Consider the following 7865-nt stretch of genomic DNA (forward strand, 5'->3'; position numbering starts at 1 on the left):
TGGTGCTGGTCTTGGGAAATATCCCCAGGATCTCCAGGCATGGTGCTGGACAAAGGAAGAATCTTCAGGTCATTTCTTTCAGAGGAACTGATCATCTTTAGTTCCTCCTGAATATGCTGGAAAGAAGGGCTCAGCTCAGGCACTTCAAAAGCCCTATGTCTTTCCTACATATCTCCTTGTTTCTATTTTCATTGTGTCCTTCTGCTCCCCTCGGCTGCAAGGATCCTCCAAGCCAGCCTGCACTCTACAGGCAAGGCAAATGGATGCCCTGCATGGACTTCACCATGGCCAAGAGGTGAAGTGTCCTGCTTGTCCCTCCAGAACCTGCACTGAGGGCCTGTGCTTGTAAAAACCTTGACTCCTTCTTTAAACTCAATAAAGATTTTTGCATCTCAGGCTGGGTCTCCAGGTTTTCCTTCACTCCCCATATGCCCTTGCAAGCTGCCTGGGTAAAATGGTGTTGATCCTGGCAGGGGAAAAGGTGACAATGTGGTGAGATCCTTCATCCAGAAAAATGTGAAGTTGGGATACACTCAGAGGGTCTTATGCGGGGAAGAATTCTGGGGCAGGATGCAAAACATCCCCAGCTGAAAGGTGATCAGCCCGTTCCCTTCAGTGTCTTTGCCCAGATATACCCTCAACACCTCCTGCAAAAACCTCATGTAACAATGAGAATTTCATGGGAGGTCCTGGAAACAAACCAACCTGCAGGATCATGGGAATGCAGCACCTCTTGCTCAGGTCGGTGCTGTGCTGGGGTAGATAGAAAATGTTCCCAAAGGATGTCAGAAGTGTGGTTGTGTGGAATGGCCTCAAGCCTCATCTTCATCTTCACTCCACCGCCCAGTCTCAGACCATGGCCAGCACAAATGGGCAGCTGGGATCAGTTCCTCATTGCAGTCCTACTGCCTCACATAAGGCCCATGGCAGGGCCCAGGTTTTGGCAGGCATGCAGGCCTGGCACCACTCACAAGTCAGCTCTGGGATTAACAACCCTGGGCCTCACACTGGAGTCCCTGTGAACCCTCATGGGCCAGGGCAGTCCAAGGACAGTAATGGAAGCCCACAGACCATTCACTGCTTGGGAGTACCTTGTTGCTCCCAACCATAGATGGAACAGCTCAGCTCAGGCTCAGGGCCTCAAAGGCCCTGCTGTGTAAGGTCCTTTTCTGACCAGTGCTGCTCAAAAAAAGCTCTGTGCAAAGTCATTCTGGACACACTCAGAAGTATCTGTGGCAGACAAGTTTTGTTCATTAATGTCTCTCTTGCTTAGTCTGATGCTCTTGGGCATTGCTTTGATCAAAAGCACATCAGAGGCCTCAGTCAGGAAGGGCTGGATAAACAGAATCCATCCATCCATCCATCCATCCATCCATCCATCCATCCATCCATCCATCCATCCACGATGGAGACTGTTTAAATTGCCCATTTCCCATCTGGGAGTCTGGAATGCAGACAGGTGTAATTTTCTTCCAGAAAGTGAGGTTGTGAAGTCCTTTGGTGGCATTTCCTCCTTTTGCCTGTTTGACCTACAGTCAGTCAGGAAGACAGAGGTATCAGGGCACTGAACACATATCTCTTGGCAATCAGGTTGATGGGGACTGTGCAAGCCAAGTTCTGCAGGCTTCTGCAGTTCTATGAATGTACCCTGTGCATACCTGTTGGAAATCCTCACATTTTAGCCATCCCTTCACTGTTTATAGATGGTGGGTAACAGGACGGATGACAGCATGGCACAGAGTGTCCCTAGTGAAAGTTTTGCCTACTAATGTACAACATTCTTCATTTTTTCTGTGATGTGATCATGGCAGTAATCTCTGAGATTCTGTGAAGAACATCTGGTTTCACTATTAATGCAGAAATTTTGGTTTTTTTTTACTGTGATTCTCCAAAATTTCTTTTTTGACGTCTACTCTCAGCTTAAGTGGGTAATTAAAAGGTTGGGACATCTCATATGTCTACAGTTCCCTGAATGTAGGGAAGGAGCTGATGAAGGCAAAGCTAAGCTCTAAAAGCAGCTGAAGCATGAAGGGACCAACAGGAGAAGTTCCCTGAACACTTTCCTGCTGGAGATTTAGGGAAGAGTCTCTGAACTCCTCCATCTCTTTGGCCAATATTCTTGTGATGCCCAGCCTCAGCTTTTCACCCGCAAGACTTGCACTGTCACTGGGTAAATTGCTAATATAGGGATGATCCAGCTCCTTGCTCTGCCTGGCACCCTTGGAATCCTCCACTCTCTCTGCTCCTCAGGCAGACCCAGGGCACAAGCAGCACTCCTACCTGGGGACACTGTGACAGCTGCACCACAGAGCGACTGCTGGGGCACCCCATCTGCCAATAACCCTGTTCATTGGCTTCCCCTCTGCAACACACAGTGTCTCTGTCCTTCTATCCAGTGCACACCAGTAACATGCACTGTGATTCTTTAATTCAGTACCTATTTGGGCCAAGATCCCAGCCTGACACAGCTCCACGCTGATGATCTGGATCAATACATTTGACATTGGCTCAGGCATGAAGGAAGGTTGTGTCCCACACCTGGAAGCACCAACAATTCACTGGAAGCAGATCCATTTGGACATGGCCTGAACAAGGAGAGTAAATAGGATTCCTTATTCTTTCTCCAGGATAAACCAAATCTCATCCTTTTGAACTCTCTAGCAGCTGTGTCCTGACCTGGTGAGGCACGCAGAGAGGGGCTGCCCATCATGCTGAGGCAGTCTCAATCCTGTTACACTAACTAAATTCAGGATCTAAATTGGTAATCCTTGTTGGGGCTTAGCATCACCATCAGTGGCGTATGAGCTCTGAAGGATCAGGACAAGCAAGGTTCAGGAAATTGATTGATTACAGTGTCTCTTTTTGGACAGACTTCCAGGAGGTTGATGCCATTACCTTTCAGCTGCATTACCTTCCTGCTGCTTTGCAGAGCTTGTGAAGGAGCCATGGAGAATGTCCCTGCCATGAGCTACACAATCTGTTTGTGAGGAGAGACAGAAAAGGACATGTGTTCATATACACCTGTCAAATATGCACCTGTGCTGCATTCACATTAGTCTGGTTGCACACAAGAGCACCAAAGACATGAACACATGTAGGAGGAACACACCCTGCTGTGAACTCTGATGAGGACACCAGGAGACAGGCACAGCAGGGCTGGAGCCTTGTGGGGAAGGGCAAGGCCCCAGGCAAGCTCCCAGCATTGTTTGTGTACTCACAGACTGCTCAGAGGGTGGACAAGTCAAAACAAGCCAGAAGTTTTTCCTGAGGGCAGAGTTAGGTAGGATGGGGTCAGAGCCTGCAGCCCAGTGCACACACACGGGGAGACAACAACAAAAAACCATCAGGGTGAGCTAAGGAGGGAGGAATAGGGAAGGACATGGCCCATCCTCATGCACAGGAATCCTTGGGCATCCAGCAGCAGACTGGATTTTTAAAGAGGAAATACAAAGGACCCAGGGAATCACAGACTGGTAGACCTCACCTCTGTGCCTGGGGAGATCATGGAACAGATCTTCATGAAAGCAGCTGTAAGTCATACTCAGACAAGGAGGTGATCCAAAACAGACAGCAAGGCTGCTCTTAGGGCAAGTCATGTCTGAGCAATCTGGTGGCCTTTAAGGATGGAGTGACTGAAACACTCAGCAAGGGAAGACTGTGTCATCTTCCTAAACTTCTGCCAGGCCTTCAACACAGCCCACACAAAATCCTTATCTCCAAAGTGGAGAGACTGGGGTAGTGGGTTGACCCTGGCTGGTTTCCAGGCACCCACCAAAGCCACTCTGTCACTCTCCTCTACAAGTGGACAGGGGAGAGAAAATATAACAATGGTTCATGACTTGAGATAAGAACCAGAAGAGACCTCTCACCAAATACTGTCACAGGCACAACTGACTCAACTAACGCATATTAATTGAATTTATTACCAATAAAAGCAGAGCGGGATAATGGGAAGTAAAATAAGTCTTATAAAAATAACCCAAAAACCTGAACATCTTCTTCCTACCTCCCCCTTCTTCCCAGCTTTATCTCCTCCTCCCCCTCAGCAGAGCAGGGAGACAGGAATGGGGGTCATGGTCAATTCATCACAGGTTGTTCCTGCTGCTGCTCAAGGAGAGGAGTGGGAGTCCTTCCCCTGCTCCAGGGTGGGGTCCCTCCCATGGGAGAAGTTCTCCATGAATTCTCCAAAATGAGAAGGAGGCTAGGAACCATATCCCACAGGCTGTGGCTCCCCAAGAACTGCTACAATGTGGGGCACTCTTCCATGGGGTCAGGAACCCTCACAAAGTCATTCCAGCAAAGCTGCTCCAGCATGGGCTCCTCTCTTCACAGGACTCTCCTCCATCACAGGCTTCCCTCAGGGCCATGGCCTCCTCTCAGGCATTCACCTGCTCTGGTGTTGGCTCCTCCAGGGGCTGCAGGTGCATCTCTGCACTCCCATGCCCTCTGTGGGCTGCAGGGGCACAGCTGCCTCACCATGGGCTGCACAGGAATCTCAGTTCTGGAGCCTGGAGCAGCTCCTGCTCCTCCTTTTCCACTGGTGTCTGCAGAGCTGTTTCTCTCACATATTGTCACTCTGCTTTTCTCTAGCCCCAATTACACCCATGCAATATTTTTTTTTCCCTTTTTTAATGTGTTATTCCTGAGGCATCACTTCCATTTCTGATGAGCCCAGCGGTGGGTCTGTCTTGGAGCCAGCTGGCTTTGGCTCTGCTGGACACTGAGGAAGCTTCCAGCAAATTCCCACAGAAGCCACCCCTGTAGCCCTCCTGCTACCAAAGCCAGGCCATGCAAACCCAATACACATGGATTTGAAGGGTGTACTATTGTGACTGTGAAAATGGCTGGATGGACAAAACTTTGGTCTGTGGCTCTATGACCACATGGGGGTAGGGCAACAGGGACATGTCTCAAGGCTCTGTCTTGGGACTGGTGCTTTTTATTATCTTTTTCAATCACAGGGATATTAGATTTTGTGTCCTCTTGGCATGTTTGCAGATGACACAAAGCTGAGCTGACACTACAGAAGGAGATTTCCATCCAAGGAGACCTGCAGAAACTTGAGAAGTGGGCCCATGAGAACCTGATGAAATTTAAGAAGTTCAAGCGCAGGGTGCAGCACCTGCATTTGGAAATCCCACACATGAGGACAGACTGGGAGATGAACCCATTGAGAGCAGACCTGTGAAGAAGGAATTGGGAGTTCTGGTGGATGAAAACCTGGACGTGAGCCAACAGTTTGCACTTGCAGTCCAGAAAGCCATCCTGGGCTGCATCACAAAAGGCCTGACTGGCAGGGTGAGGGCAGTGATTCTCCTTCAGCATGAGAAAGACATAGACATGTTAGAGCAGGTCCAAAGGAGGCCACAAAGATTCTCAGAGGGCTGGAGCAACTCTGCTCTGAAGACAGGCTGAGAGATTTGGGGTTCTGCATGGAGAAGAGAAGGCTTTGAGGAGACCTCATTGAGGCCAGTCAGTGTGTGAAGGGGACATACAAAAAGATGGATGCTGACTTTTTACACAGGCAGATACTGATAGGAAAAAGTGGAATGGTTTAAACTAAAAGAGGAAAGATGTAGATTTGATGTTAGGAACAAATTCCTCACTCAAAGGGTGGTGAGGCAATGGAACTTCACATAGAAGCTGAGGCTGCCACATCCCTGAAAATGTTCAAGGCCAGCTTGGATGGGGCTTGGAACAATCTCATCTAGTGAGTGTCACTGCTTCTCTTTATGAAGGAGTTCCATCCAGACCAAGCCATTCTGTGATTATATGATTTTATGATTCTATGAGTGCTGCAGTTTCTTCCTGAAAACAACACTTCAAACAACCCCAGAAGAGTGATCAGGATAGCATCACTTTCCTGGTCTGGGCCCATGCAGTACATAAACTGCACTGCTGCATTCCTGCCTTAGAAATCCTGAGGCCTTTAATCCCAGGGATCAGAAGAAACCTTCACTGGGGAACAGGCACGGAACAAACCTGGAAATGAAAAGGCAGCAGTGTAGGAAATGAAAGCACAGCCCATATCATTAGGTGTGCTGGTTTGCATTCAAGATGAGCTTGCTGGGAAATTGTTACCTCTGCAAAGGCTGCCCCTGCTCCTGCGGCAGTCAAGGGCAGGTATAAAAGGCAGCACAAATCTCTGCTCTCTCATCCCCTTCTCTTGCTTCCTTCTGCTTGGGAACCAGGTGAGTCTGAAGTCCCTTCTCTTTCTCTGCCAAAGTGAGATCTCTGCTTGGTGGGTATCTCAAGTGATGTTGGCTTTCTCATATTTGGGGATTGGAGCATCTGGTCCTGAGAGAGGAAAGCAGGGAGGAGGCTGGCATGGGGGGAGGCTGGTGATGGTGCCTTTTGCTTTATTTGCTTGGGAGAGAACTTCCTGAGCCAGGCTGCTCTTTGTAGGGCTCTTGGACCAGTCTCCAGCTTCCCATTCATGGCGGCCTTGGCTCTTTTGTGATGGGATAACTAGGCTGCTCCTCACCCACCCACCCAGCTTTGTGCTCTGTTTCCTCTTTGTTCTCTTTGCCAGGTGCACCTGCAGCCTCAAGACATGTCCTGCAACACCCAGTGCCGTCCCTGCCAGCCCTGTGGCCCCACTCCACTGGCCAACAGCTGCAACGAGCCCTGTGTCAGGCAGTGCCAAAACTCCACTGTTGTTATTGAGCCACCTGCTGTGGTGGTGACCCTTCCTGGGCCCATCCTGAGCTCCTTCCCACAGAACACTGTGGTGGGATCCTCCACCTCTGCTGCTGTTGGCAACATCCTTAGCTCTGACGGAGTGCCCATCAACTCTGGGGGCTTTGACATCTCCTCCATCACCAGGCGCTACGGTGGCAACAGATGTCGTCCCTGCTAAAGATGCTGAGAGAGCCCCAACGAGACATCCTGAGGAACTCAGAACACGGTGTTGGGCAGAGGATCTTGGTTTTGAGTGCTGTTTGCACAAAAGCTGACCAAACTTGCCTTTCTCTCCCTTTCCATTGTTTGCATTGGTTCCTATGCGCTTCTATGTTCCCCAAAGGCCAGCTTGATAGGGACCATTTGGTTTCTCCCCTTTGTGGGGCAGGTAGACCAATATTATGCAGGAACTATTCCAGAGTCAAGGAGTGCAGACTCTCTGCTGCCCTTGGTGCTGCCTGTGCTGCTGACTTCCAATTTTTAGTGGCTTTGTTTCCTTCTTTCATTTCATTAAAGTTCTGCTGCATTCAAGTTTGGTGTCTGTGGTCCTTCCCTTGGTTGCACTTCTGAATGCCAAAGGAGAAAGGTGTTGCTCAGTCATGGAAGTGGGTGAGGGCATAAGGAGACCCTTCTCCATTCACAGAGCAATGGAATTTTGGCGCACCATGGAGGCGCAGCTATTAAGGGTACAATCTCTTGGAGCTGAGGAAGACATCCCCTGATTGCTCTGCTTTCAGACACCATCAAGCCTTGTCTTGATGTATCTTTGCTCATAAATACCCAGAAAGCTGGGAGACCTTGAAGTAATAGCAGCACCATGATTTCCTGAGGAAAGGTGCTCCTGTCTCCCTCTCCCTCTCCTCGTCATTGCTGGGTGAGAGTGATATGCCCTATGGTGTTTGTTAAGTGGTTTGTTCTGTTGTTCTCCATGAGTTGGTTTGTCCCTGGGTTTTACCCTCCCTCAAAGCTGTCCCTCATGCCATTCCCCACCCCTTGTTCCAGCTCTTTCCCTGCCTGTCAAGGCAACCCAGCCCCTTATTCCTGAACCTTCCCTGCCACTCTTACCTTGGGCCAATCCCAGACTGCGACACCCCTTTGGAATTCCCCTAAACTTCGAAGCCCCATTGGCCCATGTGACTTACCCTGTCCTCCCACCTACCCTGATTGGTTCTGATCTGTTGATG

General features: G+C 49.6%; 1 pseudogene; it reads left to right on the plus strand.

Moving 5' to 3' along the window:
* Positions 1-6057: 6057 nt before the first annotated feature.
* On the plus strand, positions 6058-6859 carry LOC132084247 (feather keratin Cos1-1/Cos1-3/Cos2-1-like; annotated as a pseudogene).
* The last annotated feature ends 1006 nt before the right edge of the window (positions 6860-7865 follow it).

The sequence above is a fragment of the Ammospiza nelsoni genome, chromosome 26 (assembly GCF_027579445.1).
Source record: "Ammospiza nelsoni isolate bAmmNel1 chromosome 26, bAmmNel1.pri, whole genome shotgun sequence".
Lineage (NCBI taxonomy): Eukaryota > Metazoa > Chordata > Aves > Passeriformes > Passerellidae > Ammospiza > Ammospiza nelsoni.